At 42.2% G+C, this 18,192-nt stretch overlaps 1 protein-coding gene across 2 annotated transcripts in view; it reads right to left on the bottom strand.

Annotated features, from left to right (window-relative positions):
• Positions 1-18,192, bottom strand: part of GON4L (gon-4 like) — a 3,426,849-nt gene that overhangs the window by 723,901 nt on the left and 2,684,756 nt on the right. The gene's annotated exons all lie outside the window — the stretch shown is intronic.

Below are 18,192 nucleotides of genomic sequence, written 5' to 3'. Positions count from 1 at the left end.
CTGCCACTAGGACAGACTATAATGAAAGAACAACCCATCCTAGAAGACATACAAACAGAACTAAACAAAATTAAGTAAAGGAAAGCAACAGGTTCAGACAGAGACGCAGCAGATATGACCAAGACTTCGGATGAGATAACTTCCAAGATGGCTGCGCTCTGAAAACAATTCTGATTACAGTTCTCGCAGTGTGAAAACTAAGAAATTGTTAAAACAGAAACTAAGAGCGATCAATTTGGGCAAAATTTACTTACTGGTGAGTAATTACACTGATTGGATGCCAGCAAAGAAAACATTTAGAGAAAGTAAGCAAAGCAAAACAATCAACCAAAAAAGGAGAAGAAAAGGGATCTGTCTGGGAAGTAACTTGTGGCTCTTGAGTAAAATGCATTTCAAGTTTTAGCTTCAATAAAGGAAATGACTTCCACTAAATTAGAAAAAGAAATAAAACACACTCGGTGGTACTTAAATGAGACATTGCAGGAATACATTTAAAATCAAATGATAGAATGCTGTATAAAATCGAATAATGTAGAAATTCAAGACAGAAATGAAGGAAAAGCCGCTAAACATGAGGGTTCTCAAGAAGAACCATCTCAAAAATTGTAGAATTACAAGAGTGAGCATGCAGAGAAAACACAAGATTTTCTGCTACCAGAAGAAACTGGAATACTTAGATTGCATTAATTTCATGAAAGTACAGATAAGCAACCAGATTGGTGTTCCACAGCAGAATTTAACTGAGATGGCATACTGTGTGCATGCACCACATTTGGACATGAGAACACAGCCAAGACCTACAATAGTAAAAATGCACTCAAACCATCAGAAACAGCAATTCCAAATGAAATGGTGTCAGAAAGGAAAAGTATAAAAAAGGAGGACAACATAGTTTTATGTGGAAAATTATTATTTCATTAGGCAGAAGAGAAGAAAGTATATCTCGCCAATCAGGGAATGTCTGGAGGCAAGTATGAGATTTAAGTTCCCATGTTCATAAAGGATCAAAGACAATTTGAATAAAAAACAGGGTAAGGAGGAAATAAAAAAAATTAGCCAGTGAGCGAGGCAGTAAGTTGAAGGGGAGTGTGCTTCTCATTCTTCTGACAATAATAAAACCAAATGAAAAAGACTTTGCCAGGGAAATCATTTACATTGCTCCAAAGGAACATGCTTGTGTGACAGTAAAATGTCCATGAGATGATCAGAATAATCAAGAATATCTTGGACATGAACAACAGAACAGTCCTAGGAGGATAAGATAATAAGGAAGAAGATATTAGAAATCTGTGAATAAATGGGATAATTGTAAAACATCGCTTTTATAAGATACAGTTTAGACACATGAACTCTGATTCTGCAGGAAAAGTTTGCCGAAGAAGACTGTACTAAACTGCTGACAGGACTCTAAAACATAAACCCAACTTTGTTGTTATTGTTTAGAATGACCTGAAGGAACTGATGAAGTGATTGCGAGTAAACCACTTTTCACTTTTAGCAATATCTGCAGAATTAATTTAATTCATGAAAATCGCATGTCATATTGTAAATCAGCTCTGTCAAGCATGCAGATGTATTTTAAGCATGAGGTTAGGGAAGTTTTATCAGAGACAGATGTTCACTCTATGATATTAAAGAAGACTATATTACAGCTAAGAAAAAATAATTTTCATGTTTTATACAAACAACAAGAAATACTGGAAAGTGGAAAGTTAACATTAATATAATGATGTAATGTTGGGATGCTGGGGAGGAATGTAAAAGTGTACTGATCATAGCACATGTGTAAAATGACTCAATAATGTATCCTGCTTTTATAGAGGTTCAAACCAAAGGGTAAAAAGTTCTCACAAACTGTCTGGTACAAACTGCAAGAAAGACCCAGCCAAGCTATAATCTTCACTGTACAATACAACAACCCTCCTGTAGTGGAGACCCATAGAATTTATGCAATTGGCCCTTAAGGGAATACCACTGTTTCAGTTACATGACTTCTGAATGTCCATGACTTCTGAAATCTTTATGGGTGCATTCAGGCCAATAAAGCCAAATCCCAGTAGCAGTAAACATAATACATTTCATTCTTCAGATCTTGTCAGCACAGCAAACATGAACTGATTAGCTGTACTTTAGAAAAACAAGCTTAATTTCTATAAGTATTAGGGTGTCTGCAAAACAGACGTGGAGGTCTAGACTAATGATCTTAGTTTAAGCTATAAACAAGTTTTTTTTGTAAGCAAACATGCTTTAAAAATAACAAAAAAATAAGGAAAATGTAAAATGTCTGGGAAAATGTAAAACTGGTTCAAAAGAGATGAGAAGAAACAAGTATATACATGCTCAGACTGCAAAAACATTGTTGTATTCATGTAAGCTCAAGCATGAAACATATTCTAAAGAAATTTCATGTACAATTATGAGGAAGCAACAGCTTTTTATCAGAATGGCTGCCTTGCCAGTATTAGCATGGAATGTAAATGATCTTGCAGATACCGGCAAAAGAGTACTGAATAACATTAAGAAGTGTAGGGTGGAAACAGCAATGTTACAAGACACACGTTTAGATAAAAATGAATGTGAAATTGACAAAAACATATTTCAGGACGGACATTCAGTAAACTATCAGGGACAAATGAAAATGGAAACAATAAATAATAATGACCATAAGAGGGGTGCCAACACAGACAGATGAGGAAAAGAAAACAATATTGGCAGACTTTGTGGTAGCAAGGGGCTACTGGCAGTAGAGGGGGATTACAATGGCTTGCATTTATATTCCAACTAAAATTGCTATTATGGAGCTTAAGATAATTTTTTTGAGAAATAATAAGCCCTCAACACTGATTATTATTTACAGGCAGGGACTGGACCTTGAATTACAATACAGAGGCTCTATTAGGGGGCTGAGAAGGGAAAATAGAACAAAAGAGGGTAGACTTCTGAAAAACCACATGAGAATATTTGCCAGGGAAAAATGCGACTTTAATAGCATTAACTCAGAATTTACATATTATTCCTCAAGATACAATAACTGGGCTGGACTGGACAGGCAAATATATTTCAAATGAGCATGTGTATTTAACTGAAAGCTTTGAGATCCATTCAGTAACTATACCAGATCATGCACAAGTACAAATTAAGATAAAGATGCAGGCTAATGATGCAAAAATTAAAATATTGGTGCTTTTCTATTTACTTCTAAAGGAAATTAAGGAATGGTTGGTGGATATTATTTGGCAGTTATTCAAAAAGATAAACATTACTTCTGAAGGGATAGCTAGTAAGAAGGACAAAATGAAAAAGACAGTTAAAACATGGTAAAATAAGAGAAAGAGATGCAGCAAAGAAGCAATATGAATTATTTAAAGAGGTGAGGAGAAACTGTAGAATGTTAAAGTGTGACTAAGGATGCATTTGGAAAAATGAACAAATCCAAAATGGTTGCTGCTAAGCAACTACGTTTTGATAATGCTAGGGTTGAAAAAACTTTTGGCACAATGACTTTGGCAACAGAAATAATTGTAGGCAAACTTAGGGAACTTACCAGTAGAAAAAATAAACAGAGATCCTACAGAGGTATTCTAGATATTTTGGCAATTTTATGAAATGTTGAATGAAGGAGATGAATGGAGAAAAAAAGAAAAGGCACAAACAGAAAGATTTATGGTAGAGTTGATTATGTCAACATTAGAGGGATATTAGGTTCAATATTAACAGCTAAGAAAAGAAAAGATGAGATGAAAAGGGTGATGTATAGTTAAATCAAGAGGAAAGTCTCCAGGAAACAATGGTACTCCTGTGAAAATGTGGAAAGTAAGGAGGGACAAAAGTGATATATATGTGGAAGGTTTTGTTGAAGAACATTTTTAAAGGGATAAGAAGTATCAGCGTCTTGGGGAAAGCTGTAGAGGCTGTGGTACTAAGAGGGTTACAACTTTTCAAATCAGGCTTCACCATACATGTGTTTCAGTTTTAGATCATGACAATAAAGTGATTACATTTATACTAGCCAAGAGAATTGTAAAGGTGTTACTAAATTTGATAAAAAAAAGATAAATGTGTTTTTGTGAAGGGAAGGCAAACATTTGGCAGCATTAACAGAACAATGATCTAAGGAGAAGCAAGAGAGTACGAAAACACTTATCACTACTACTACTGGAGAATCCTGATGCAGTGAAAGTGTTTGATATAGTTAGCTGGGATGTTCATTCCATGATAGAATATTGTTTTTTTAAAGGAGATATAGGAAAAATGAGAGGCAAGAATTAAGGTGGGAAGTAAACTACACACTCACATATTAATTGGCTCTGCAATACCCATATTTATGGGGACATGATAAGATGAAGTAATTACATGTAAGGACTAAAAAAAGATTTTATTACGGCTGCTAAGGATATGCAGGACTAGACTAAACAAAGATAAGTTAGAAGCTCTTAATTATAGGACACATGCAGTGAAAATATTTCTAATACCTTTAGTTTTATACACAGGTCAGGAATATTTTTATCAACCAAAGGAGAAGCCGTGGATCATAATTAAAGAGTTGAAGGAATTTATTTAGACATGCAAGAGTTAAGAGACATAAATTGATTTTTCCCCAGAGAATAAATGGTTTAGTATTACCTGATTTGAACATTTTAGAGGTACGAAATTGAGATTCGTATACACAAAACAAGCAGAAGGTTATACGTCAACGTGGAACATGATGATGATGATGATGAAACTGAAGGTGAAGTTTGCGAAATAAGGAGACAGTATGATTTTGGAGGTGGGTCCCTAAGGAGAATAAAGTATTCTCAGAACTAAGCCTACATAGGAACGGAGAAAATATTTTACCAATAGGGAAGGCTGCAAGTAGGGGGTATAGAAAGTAGGCAAGATGAAAGCTGGAATTTACTGGAGCAAACTAGCAAAGGAGCCAAAGTTTTGTGAGCAAATAACTTGAGCGTGAAAGGTAATAGAATGGAGCAGAGATTCTGACTGCAGGTCAAAGACGGTCTTTCCTACAAGGGATTGACAGAGTACAGTCAAACAGAAAGGGATAGCAGATTTCTAAATGAAAGATCAGCTCTGACAGACTTTAGATGAGTCTGCAAGAGAAGCTGACGTTACAAAAGGGGATATATAGTAAGTTGTATAACATATTGCATGACAACTGAGAATCAGAAGAGGTTAAAAAGGACTGGAAAGAGAATGGAAAAGGAATATACAAAGGAACAATGAGAGTACATTTGTACAGCTCACAATTATGTGACAAAAGTAAAGAAGATTCAGAATTTTTACTTGAAGTGTGTGCACAGGTATTTTATACCCCATGTAAACTTCAAAGAATTCTTCTCAGGTAGACAGCAAATATTGAATGTGCGTTGAGAAAGTCAGAAGTAACTGAGAACATGTTTTTTGGGGAATGTAATGAGATGGCAGATTTTAAAAAATTCCCCTACAGAATACTTTGTCAGAAATGTTAGGGGGGGAGCAAATAGTTGTAACTAAGGCAATTCTTCTTTTGAGTTAGGATATAGGATCTGAATCACCTGGTCACAGTAATGTCTTATTAAGTTTAATGCTACTGACTCCCAAAAAAGAAATTATTAAAAATGGCAAACAAAATATAAACTAACTGTTAATGAAGTATTGAATTTTGTAAAGTCAATAAAATAACTAGAGGTGAGATCTTTAGAGAAGGAAAGCAACAAATTACATAGAAATTAATGCGGTTTGTAGAAACAGTACATGCAGAACATTGTTCAAGAGGAGCAAATTTTAAGGGAAAACAGTTAAGTACAGTTTTGTAAGTAACCTTACCACAACAGTAGAAAATTGATCACAGCTGCAGTAGCTTTAGCTATACGAGTTATATCTTGCTAAGGACATAACAGATGACCAGCTTCCAAAGCTTAAAGAGCACCTTTTACACACCCAAACCATTAATAATCTCAAGTATAGCTGAAAAAAAGAGTGTGGTTTTGGTACCAGGCCCTTCAGACCTTTCATTCCAACAGAAATGATCTAGGAAAATAACATAAAAGTCCTCACCCCTACCAAAATAAACACACAAAAGTAAGGGAGATGGAGGGAGGGAGTGGCAACTGCAGCATGTAACCATTCAAACATCTACTGTTATGGTAAGGTTATTTACACAATTGCACTATGTTCATCATTTGATAATTACTATGGCAGCCTTAACCATAATGGTAGACTACCTTAGCTTAGACAAATTGGAAGGAGGAAGAATGAGGGTACAGCAGCCCCAGAAGACGGGTCCTAATCAAAGTCGATTCCAGGCCTGGAAAATAAATCTAGTTTGCAGTTTTTTGTAAAGGTATGCACAAAGGACCAACTCACTACTTTTAAATTACTTCTTGAATTTACCCCTTTCCATAAAGCCACAGATGAAGACAATGCCACTGTACAGTGAACTTTGACTAAGCCTGGAACTGCCTTAATCTTGTCGGTATAACAAAAGTAATAACATGAAACAACCATCTGGACATAGACAAGCTGTCCCATTTGTTACTTTTATATGAAATGAATGACTGATCACAGTATCTGAAAATTTTAGTTGTCAAAATACAATCCAAGTTATCTGTGGACATCTGGAGTATGGAGAATCCTTTCTCCCTCAGTTTTAGGGTTCTGTAAGGAAGGCATGGAAATGGCTAAGCTTGGCAAAAAGTAAACTTGGATACCACTTTAGGCATAAAAGAAAGATTAGCGCTTAAGGAACCCTCTCTTTATAGAAAATGAGATAAGGCTGACCCACCAAAACAGTCTGCAACTCAATTCCTCCTCTTGCAGAAATCAGAACAATCAGCAAAACTGCTTTTTACGTTAAGAACTTCAACTCAGCCTTATGAGCTGGTTCAAAAGGAGCAACAGTTAAATTTTCTTAAGCAAAATTACGATCCCCAAGAAATTCTAAGAGGCTTGGCAAGCATCACCCCTTTTTTATAGGTTCATAGGTGTTTACTAGGCTAATGACCACAACGGCCTTTTTAAGCTTAGCCATGCATCCCAAATCTGTGACAAGTTCTAGTACTATTTTTTTTTAAACAAGAAACATCTTTATTAAACCATCACTTATGACATGAGCAATCATACATTTATATAAATGAAAACAAACCACACTGACACAATCCCAGCTGCAAGCACTTTACATCATAAATCATACTGACACACACTCAGTTGCAAACATTATACATCAAGTTCTGGTACCCTTGAGAAATGTAAGCAGGGAGCTTGGGACATGAAACATTTACAAACAGGGGCCTAGGAGATTAACCATTTACAGGTTGCCTGTGGCCATTAGAGACAGAGGAACCAAACCAGGGATGAATTTCCTGTTCCCCGTGCAACTGTCCAAGTTGCACTTGAATTGGGTTAGGGAGGAACTCAGCTTCACATGGCTGGGGAGCCTGTTCCAGAGATGGGGCAGTCTTTAGTGTACATGCCTGTCTCCCCAGCAGGTCTTATTTATATCACAGGCAAGGTTCAAGTCTTTAGAATGGGTAATTCTGGTGCGGTTTGTTTTGTGGATATGCAGGAGGTCCATTAGAGTGGGGTCTGACAATGTTCTGAATGCTAGACATAGATCTCCCCTCAACAGCCTGTAGAAGACAGAATAAAGGGATAAGGCCTTGAGGTGGTCTGCACAGGACATGTTACTTAAACATCTCCAACGCCCAGGTGAGAACTGCCCTCACTAAGGCAAAAAACACAGCATCCATGGGACCGGATGGTGTCCCCGGCTGTGTGCTTCATGAACTCAATGAGGAATTAAACCCACAGTTAGGACAGCTGTTTAATCTTAGCCTCACCTCAGGATACGTACCCAAGGAGTGGCGCACGGCGACTGTGGTCCCACTTCATAAGGGCGGTGCTTCCACAGACCCTGGAAATTACCGCCCATTAGCTTGACAAGCCTTATCTGCAAAGCCATGGAGAGGATCATAATGGAACTCATAAATAAAGACATAGGAACTTGCAGACTTTGGATCCAACTCAGTTTGGCTTTGTCAAAGGCAGATCCTGCCTCTTAAACTTGGTTGACTTTTGAGACAGTCACCAAGGCCATTGATGAGGAAAGGCAGTCCATACAGCCTACCTCGACCTGGCAAAGGCCTTGACACAATACCCCACTCAGGTATCATCGAAAAACTCATCAGCTTGAATGTAAACCCATACATCACAAGATGGGTTGCAAACTGGCTAAGTGACAGAACCCACAGGGTCAGAGTTGCTGGAGCCATGTCAGACTCAAAGCCTGTCACAAGTGGTGTCCCACAGGGCTCAGTCCTGGGTCCACTCTTGTTCGGCATCTACTTTTCTGAAGTACAAGCAAACACAGGAGGGTTATGGCTGACAAAGTTTGCAGATGACTGCAAACTGAAGCCATAGTCGAAAACACATCTGACACAGATATCCTCCAGAAGGGCCTCACAGAAATGGATAACTGGTGCCAGAGCCATGGCCTGAAGTTAAGCCAAAAATGCATAGTCATACCCTTTGGGAAAAACAAGGCTACCCCTAGCTACCATATAGGTGGCAATCCACTGAGCACAGAAAAAGTCATCAGAGATCTGGGGACCCAGGTTGACAGTAGCCTTGACACTCATGTTGCTAAAGTAGTTAGGAAAACCTTCTATATCACCCACCTGATCATGAAGGGATTCACATCTAGATCAAGGGAGGTCATCGTCCCCTGTACTCATCACTTATTAGACCTATGATTGAGTACAATGCCCCGTTCGAATGTATCTGACCAGACACCTGCTGCAGCTTGAAAGGCCCCAAAAGTTCCTCACCAAAAGGATAAAGGGTCTCAAAAATATGTCTTATGCTGCCCGACTGAAAGAACTCCAGCTCTATTCAGTCTCATACCGCTTGCTCAGAGGTGACCTGTGCCTGACATATAAGGCCATGTCAAACCCAGATTTGATGAATATGCTTCACCTCAAAAATCTAGATCCCTCAGAACCACAGAGACTTAAACCTTGACACGGTTATAAATAGAACGTGCTGGAGGGACAGATTCATCACCCAGAGACTCCCTATGCTGTGGAACAAAATCCCGGTACATGTGAGGCAGAGCACCTCTCTGGTCTTGTTCAAGAGGAATCTTGACCAATGGATGGGAGATTGCAGATATACCCCAGGGATTACTTCAGCGTCACTGCTTGACAGAGGCACAGCAAAATGATAGGCATAGTTTTTATTCAAACTAAAGGGGTGGCGAAAGCCACATAACTATGGGCTAGGCTTATAAATGCCCTTGGGCAGATAGCCTAGTATGAACCTATGAACCTATGAACCTATAAGCCCTGTGTTCTTCGAAAAAATTTGAACACGGGAATGCATTGAAAGGGGAGGATCCATGGGCAGACATGCGGAAATGACTGATAAATGAACCCTGATAGAGGAGTATGAAAGGCCAAACTACAATAACCCTCACAAATATTGCAGAAAGTACAGTTGTGTACACTTACCATAAATGTAGATGTTCGAGTGTATTCACTGTTGCAGTCATCACATTTGGGTTATCCCTGCCAGGGTAGCCCTCGGCTGGCCCGAATACCAGAGGCTTAGTATTTCTGTGTTAGTTGCTGTTGCTTGAGGACTAACGTCAGGTCATCAGTAGTATAAAGTAAGGCAGCCGACCCCATTACATCAGTTTTTCTTACACTATCCTGTCAGGAGCTCCAAAGTAGGAGGCCAGGTTCTGGTGGAAGAACGCCACCAGTGGAAAATAAATACTAATACACCCTTTGTAAGGAAAGAAAGAGAATAAGGGGGTGGGGTGGGAGGGAAACCAGGACTGCAACAGTGACTACATTCGAACATCTACATTTACGGTAAGTGTACACAACTGTATTATGTTCTTCATGTTTCACTGTTGCAATCATTATATTTGGGTAGATTCCCAGTGAGTGGAGGCAGTCAACAAAACTAGGGGCTGGCTAGGACGCCCTGCAAGACTGCAAAGGCAAACCCTGCACTGGATTTGGAGAAGAGAGGGAGGTGGTAGTGCTTAGTAAAAGTGTGAACAGATGTCCAGGTGGCAGCCTCAAGGATGTCCCTGGTGGAGACTCCTTTTCGGAAAGCTGCGGAGGTGGAGGCTGCTCTGGTGGAGTGTGTCCTGACCCCCTAGGGGAGGCTTTCCATGCTGTCTGTAGCAGAAATGGATGCAGTGTGCTATCCATTTGGAAATGGTTTGCTTGGAGATGACTTTGCTTTCTGCCCCTGTAGCAAAGCTAACCAGCAATTGGTCAAACTTTCTGAAGGATTTAGTCCTGTCCAGACAGAATCTAAGCTGTCTGTGCACATCTAGAGAGTGAAGAATCCTTTCCCCCTTGTTTTGAGGAATAGGAAAGAAGGTGGGCAGATGAATGGATCGGTTAAGAGCCACACTGGACACTACCTTGGGCATGAAGGATGGGTCGGTTCTGAGGGATACCCTGTCTGCATGGGAGATGAGGAAGGTTTCCACAGCCATGAGTGCTTGCAGCTCAGAGAGTCTTCTGGCTAAAGTGATGGCCAGAAGGAAAGCTGTTTTCCAGGCGAGAAATTTTAGCTCTGCAGAAGAAGCTGGTTCGAAAGGGGGCAGGGTGAGCTTTTCCAAGACAAAGTTAAGGTCCCCAACTGGCGTTGGTGCCCTTCTGGGGGACCTCAAGGTGCTAGCCCCTCAGAGGAACTGTTTGATCAAAGGGTGTGAGAAAAGGGGCTGCTCATTGGGAAAATGAGCAGAAATACCAGAGACATGATTTTTTACAGAGGAGAAAGAGAGACCACCGTCTATTAGGTCAGCTAAGTAATCCAGGATGAGAGGGATAGAGGGCTGTGCCGTATTGGCTCCCTTAGCCTGGATCCATGTGCAGAACCTTTTCCATTTATCTACATAAGATTTTCTGGTGCTAGGACGTCTGGCTTCACTGATAACATCCAGAACCTGTTTACACAGAAAGGCAGATTGGTTGGGGGTTAGGGAATAAGTCAAGCTGCCAAACTGAGTGTCTGTAATTTGGGATGCATGAATTCCCCTTCCCTCTGGGTCAAGAGGTTTGGAATCTGAGGAAGATCCCATGGAGGCAGCAGGGACAGGCTGCACAGCAAGGGATACCAGTGTTGTCTGGGCAAGTCTGGAGCTATAAGAATGGTCCTTCGTTTGTCCTCCCTCTAGTTTGAGCAGTACCCTTGGGATGAGAGGTAGAGGAGGAAAGGCATAGACCGATAGCTTGACCCAGGGGAAGGACAGGGCATCTACTTTCCAAGCCATGCGGTGATGCTCCCTGGTGCAGAATTTACTGAGCTGATGGTTGGTGTGGGAGGCAAAAAGGTCCACCTTTGGGGTTCCTCATTTCTGAGTTATTAGGGTGAAGGTACTTCTGTTGAGTTGCCACTCGTGTGGGTCCAGAAGGTTTCTGCTTAATTGGTCTGCCAGACAGCTGAGACAGCCTGGTAGGAATTGTGCTAATAGGTGTAGTTGCATGGAAGAGGCTGTGAGCCAAAGGGACATGGCCAGCCTGCATAGAATGTGGGAGTGAGTCCCTCCCTGCTGGCTGATGTACCACATCACAGTGGTATTGTCTGTTTTGATCAGGAAAAACCCTGGAGAGAGAAGGGGTTTGAAGGCTATCAAGGTATGCTGCACAGCCATCATCTCTTTTTGATTGATGTGCAAAGGGATTTCCTGAGGACTCCATTGGCCTTGTATGGACCTGCCATCCAGGTGTGCACCCAAAGCATAGTCTGATGGGTCTGTGGTGAGGGTCTGGGCGGCGGGGGGTAGGGAGAAAAGGCAGTCCCCCTTGCTGTGGGAGCATGCTGTTGCCCACCAAGGAAATTCCTTTCTGAGGCAAGGAATTATAGGCAGAATAGTTTCCAGGTTTTGAGTGTGTTGACACCAAAGGTTCTTTAGGTACCATGGAAGTTTCCTCATGTGCAGTCTGGCACATGGAATAAGTAGTATGCAAGATGCCATGAACCCCAGAGCTTGCAGGATTCTCCTTACAGATATTTGGGGCCTGGTGGCTAGTTGAGAGAAGTTGTCAGGAAAATTTCTTTCTCTGGTGTAAGGAATGACATCTGGGATGCTGTGTCCAGACTTACTAACAGGAAGAATATCCTTTGGGTGGGCACCTGTTTGGATTTCTTTTGTTGTGTATCCTAGGGAGGCTAGTAGTGTCTTCACAAAGGCCAGGTGCTTGAGCAGCTTTTCCTGGCTATCTGCCTGAATAAGGCAGTCGTTTAAGTATGGGTAAATTTGAATATTTCTTTGTCAGCAAAATGCAATGGCTGGAGAGACACATTTTGTGAAAACTCTGGCAGCAAGAGATAAGCCAAAGGGAAGCACAGAGAACTGAAAGTGTTGAGATCCTGCCTTGAAGCAGAGATATTTCCTGCATGATTCCCTGATAGGAATGTGGAGGTAGGCCTCTTTTAGATCTAGGGTGGCTAGCCAAGCGTCCTTGGACAGCAGGGCTTGCAGATGATGGAGGGTGAGCATTCTGAATTTTGGGATCACCAGGAAGGTGTTTAGAATTGATAGATTAAGGATGGGGCGCAAGGTGCCCTCTGTTCTGGGCACCAGAAAAAGTCTGGAGTAGTAGCCTTGGCCTATCTGTTCTGCAGGAATGTGTTCTACTGCTCTCATAGACAGAAGGGAAAGGATTTGCTTTTGAGCCTCTGCCCACTAATTTGGTGGTAGATCTGGGAATCCTTTTGGTGTTGGAAGGGTATGGAAGGAGAATTTGTATCCCTGAGACACAATGGTTCAGAACCCATTGGTCCTTGGTTATGGTGGCCCAGGTGCTTGAGTGAAATGAGAATTTTCCTCCAAGGGGTAAGTGAAGCTGGGCAGAGGGGGGAGGAGGAGGACAGTCATTTTGATTTCTTATCATATGGGGGAGGCTTAGAACTCCCTGGTTTTGAAGTGGAGGTAGTCCACTGCTTAGATCTCTGCATTCCCTGGGGCTTCTGTCTTTGTGGTCTTTTTCCACCGGGCCTAGGCTGGGCTGGTTTACTCAGAGCAGGAAAGGACCAGTGCTTGGAAGGACAATGCCTGCTGAACCTAGGGGGCTGGACTTGTAAGAAATCCTTAACTGTTTGCATAGATTTTACTTTTTCTTCCATATTTTTTAATACCTCTTCTGCCTTAGTACCAAATAAGTTATCTTTGTGCAAGGGGGCATCCAACAATTTAGATTTGACATGGTCAGGCAGGGGTTCTTCCTTAAGCCATGCATGTCTTCTAATGACAGATCCAGTGACTGCTGCCCTGCGAGAAGCTTCTAGGGTGTCAAAAACCACAGTGCAAAGTGTGTTTAGTTACTTGGCTTGCAGAATGCATTAATTCTTGTAAATCTTTAGATTCTGCCCAAGCAGGAAAGACATTTTTTGTTTAAGGAGTTCTAGGGTATGTTGCTGAAATTTCAGCATATGGAACTGACAATTTAGCACCCTGATAGCAAGAGTAGCCGAGGTGTATACTTTTTTACCCCATCTGTCCAATGCTCAGGAATCTCTGTGTGAGGGTGTGGGATTCTTAGCAGAGGTTGCTTTAATTCCTTTTGGCCCTTGAGAAATGACCTCAGGGTCAGCTGTTGGATTTTTAAAAAGATATTTGTGTGAGTCAGGGACTCTATAGTACCAGTCAGGGTTTCTGGGAGCTGGAGGTAGGGCATCTGGAGTCAAGGAAAACATCATCCACAAAATCCAGGACTGGGGGGATAGCCACGGGTCTGTGTTGCGGAAGATCTAAGAATTCCCTGACTCTCTTTTTAGACTGAGGGTAGTCCTGACTTTCCCATTGGAAATGCTCCCTTAAAGTATGCAGGGTTTCCCCAAAGGAAAAATCCTCTGGGGGAGAGGCTGAAGGAATGGAGTCCTCTGCATCAGAATCCTCATAAGTGGAGAGGGGTTGCATGTCTTCATAGTCAGATGCATCAAATTCATCTGATTCTTGTTCAGACAAAACTACAGGGGACAGATCTCTCTTCCTTTTCGAGGGGGTAGCTTGGCTTCCCCTGATCAGCATGATAAGGTCTTCTGCCATTTTAAGCATTTGAGACTGATGCAAGGTAGCAGGCGCCTGAGAGTGGGTCGTCAGTTTCTTGGGTGTGGTTCGAACCTTGGGCCTAAGAAACTCTGTTGTTTTTGAAAGAACAGTAGTCGAGAAAAAAGACGTTGGTTTGTGTCTAGATTCAGTAGTGCACAGGACATCCTCGGACGCTGGTGCCTGCTCAGCGGCTCCGAACCCATCCAAGGCTGAGAACAGCAGGATTTTTAGTCGAAGAGTTTTGCGGCATACCGGACTCCGAAGGGATCTCAGTAGCGGCCTGTGAAACAACAGAAGCGGGCATCAGGGGCTGTGAAAGCACCTCACTGAGTACCGGAGGACTGACGGCAAGCTTAACAGAAGCGTCGTCAGTAGGTTTGGACCTGTGCGGTCTGTCTCTGTCTTTATATTTTTTCGAAAGATCTGTTGTCGGATGGCTTACTGAAGCCATATCGGAATTCGAAGATTGTAATGAAAGCATCTGGCTACAATAAGGGCCCGACGACAGATAGTTCTGGCATTGAACACAGGCATTGAACACAGCACAGAAGTGACAATGGGGGACGTTGTGGTCTGGGCCTAAACAAGTGACACAATAAGAGTGGACATCTCTGTGTGATATTTGCTTTCCAAAGGCGAGACAATTGTTAACTTTTTCTGACATCGGTTAGTGAAAGAAAAAAGGATCCCCAACGAGGTACTTAGCTTTAGAAGACTTCATCTTCAATTTGAAGACGAAAACTCAGGTAGCAGCCGACCGGCACTCATGCAAACGTCTTCTGCTTCGGGCTCCATGGCAAGGAAGACTGATGTAATGGTGTAGGCTGCCTTAATTTATACTACTGACGACTTGACGTCAGTCCTCAAGTGACAGCAACCAACGCAGAAATACTAAGCCTCTGGTATTTGGGCCGGCTGTGGGCTAACCTGGCAGGGATAACCCAAATGTGATGACTGCAACAGTGAAACATGAAGAAAATCCAGAGAAATGTTAGCCTTAAAAGGTCTTGTTTCTTATCTTGGCATCAATTATGATTTTTTCCACTTGCTAACATATGATTTCCTAGTAGCATGTTTTTTTTTTTTGTCTTCTTTAATACCTCTTGCACATCCTCAGAAAACATGTGCCTAATTCTATTATCCAGGTAGTTGCATTTGTTTCAAGATGGGATGAATCAAACACAACTTGTCCTGTGGAAGCAGGTCCAGTCTATGCAGAAGCTTGTGGTAACTGCCCTTGGCTATTTCCAAGTGAAGGGAGAAATGTAAGTTATGTACTCACCATAACTATGTATCTGTGTTGTCCATTTTCCTTTTTCCTCAATGAATGGGTCTTGGATCTGACTTGGCCATTTCTTTCAGATTCTTGGATCCAACTCTTGAGCTCCTCCCTTTACCCATAATGCCCCTCACTGCTACATTACATCAGATCAAGTCTGCTGCTGTTAAATATGCCTTAAGGCGTAAGTAATGAGAATAATAACAAGAAGAAACAGTATAGCTACAGAATAGGGGCTAAAACTGGAAATAGTGGTTCCAATGCATATCATCAAATCACTCCCAAAGGACAAGGACAGTGGGAAGTTGTAGCAGAATGAAAATGGACAACACAGATGCATAGTTATGGTGAGTACATAACTTAAATATCTGATGCTGTCATTTTCATTCATTCCTCAATGAACAGGACAGAGTCCCCAGCTACGAAAATCTTGGGTGCCCCCCCCCCCCCCGACTACCTCCAGAGAACAACCACCCTTTAGGAGCACTAAAGGGTCTTGTCTGAGAAAGAATCTTGGGATCCTTGGTTCTGTGGACCCCCTCTGCTGCAAGGACAGTGTCTTCCATTGTAATCCCCCCCCCTCTGCCTCTGGAAGAAAAATCCCCTTGCGAGTCTTGAAAAGGTCCTTGAGATTTTCAGAACCACATTTTCTTACCACCGCACTGATTCCTGGAAAAAGATCTCTGCTGGGTAGAAAAATGGATTCCAACAGAAGACAAGGTCTTTCCATCTTGCTCACTGTGGGAAAGTGAGTCTAACTGTGGGCCCAAACAGGGAAGAGCCATCAAAGGGAGCATTGATGAATGAGGATTTAAAGGGCTCCACAAAATCACAATCTCATTCAGGCATGTCTCCTAATGGCTATGCCTCCACTAGCAGCCCATGAGGAACTTTCAATTGCACAAGAAATTAACCCCATGGATTCACTTGATATACATTGTAGCGTGTTCAGTTGGGAGGAATAAGTTTTCTCTTTTTCTGCCAACATGAACCCCAGGGTAGATTTAGAGAGTTCCTTTATCAAATTCTTCTGTAACCAAGTAAATTGTGCCAGGTAGTTAAGTGACTGAAAGACGAAGGTCGCTTAAGTGTAAACGAGCTTTACTTGCCTGTCCAATACCCTAGACTCTCGACAGTGGAACTCTGTTCAGCCAGTTCCATTTTGGTGGCTGCCACAACAACCACAGCCATCCACAGGTAGACCCTTACTCCAAAACTGCCTATCTTTAGGGGCTCCAAGGATCTTGTCTGGTTGACAGGAGGATAGGACATACACTGTCCAGTTCCTTCCAAGTCCGGCGGTAGACAAGGTCTATAAGATCCATCTGCTGGGAAGAGGGGTGTAACTCAAGACACAGCTTGGGTCAGATCCAAAGGCTTCTAGGAACACAGACTCCTCTTGGAAAAAGCTTTGGGAGGACTACCCAACTTTTTGGTGCAGAATTTCTAAAATGTCTCTGAAGGAGACATCCTCTGATGGTGACGTGGTGACCCTTCCCCCTCATCAAAATAGGTGTTTTTGGTCAAAGATTCCTGAAGGGAAGTGCCTTCACTTACACAATCTCTTTCAAGAAGCCTCTTCAGTGGGATGCTCTGGAGAGGCACCAGAAGAAACAGGATGTTTCTGAGTAGGAACTGCCTAGAAGCCCTTACAGGCTGGCTGCCCTTTTGGAGTAGGGTGATGAGGTTAGAGCTCAAATCCGATGGAGGAATGGGGGCAGGATCCGAGGATGACAGTCAAAGAAGCCCTTGGATGGGAAAAAGCCCTTTCCACTACCTCAAAGGCAGAGAGACCTGAGAAGTAGAAACGAACCTCACCAGAGCCAAACCACTCTGTTCAGCCGATTCTCCACTCCTCCTGCATCTCCTCTCCAAGGAGGGAGATGGAGCCAGGAAGTCCAGCAGCAAGGCTCCAAGGGGAAGCAACAGCTCAGAGAACCTCAGAATCAAAGTCATTCCCCTGGATCTGAGACTGAAGCTTTGGCTCAGGACTCACTCTGCTCAGTGAGGATTGACACCAAAAAGGTCAGAGAAACCATCAGATCCTAAGAAGGTGGTGGTGGTGGTATCTTCAGACCCTACACTTTGACTCTTGGCAGTCTCGGATCCCATGGCTCTAAAACTACAGGTCAGATCAGAGGAGGAGTCACAATAGGGTGCGAAGATGGTTGAAGGCTCATGGATCTGACAAGAGATGGAGACAGTAAAACCCCATTTGGATCTGTGCTCTAATTAACTTTCTCATCATCCTGTCCACATCCACCTCAGAAAGACTTTGGAAGGACCTAGTCGAGGAAGAGAAGGATGAAGGATAAGACAACTTTTGGGGAGTCTCCTGTAAAAAGGGGGATCTCAGCCTAGAAGACACTGGCTCCGGAGAGAATCGGGGACTCCAATATGAGGAGATTTAGACACGAAGACTATTGAATCTGAGGGTGTTGTATCCAACACTTTAGCAGATGGTTCTGAAATTGGAGCAGATCCTGGAGACCGCTCCCTAGGCTATGAAGGTTTCTTCTTTCTGGAGTGGGTTTCAGCCCCTGAAGCAGAAGCTGTAGAAGAAGAAGAAGCAACAGGCAAAAGGCCTTTAAGGGCCAACTTAATGTCTGTCACTGATGGCTCTTGAATTAAATCCAGCACAGATTTCACAAGGGACTTCTAAATGGGAAGGGCCTAAACAATAAATGCATTCCCTGTGGGTATCAGAATTCAGTATCATATGCCAGAGAAAGCGCACTTTTTAAACTGGAAGACTTATCAGCCACACCAATGCTAAACAATAAACAGCAAACAAGATATTAATGCCTATATAAAAAGAAGTTATGTATTTACCATAACATTCCATCCGTATTGTTGATTT

Source organism: Protopterus annectens, chromosome 8.part0 (genome assembly GCF_019279795.1).
Source record: "Protopterus annectens isolate FY-2018-M chromosome 8.part0, PAN1.0, whole genome shotgun sequence".
Classification (NCBI taxonomy): Eukaryota; Metazoa; Chordata; order Ceratodontiformes; family Protopteridae; genus Protopterus; species Protopterus annectens.
This window is presented reverse-complemented; position numbering and strand designations above follow the sequence as displayed.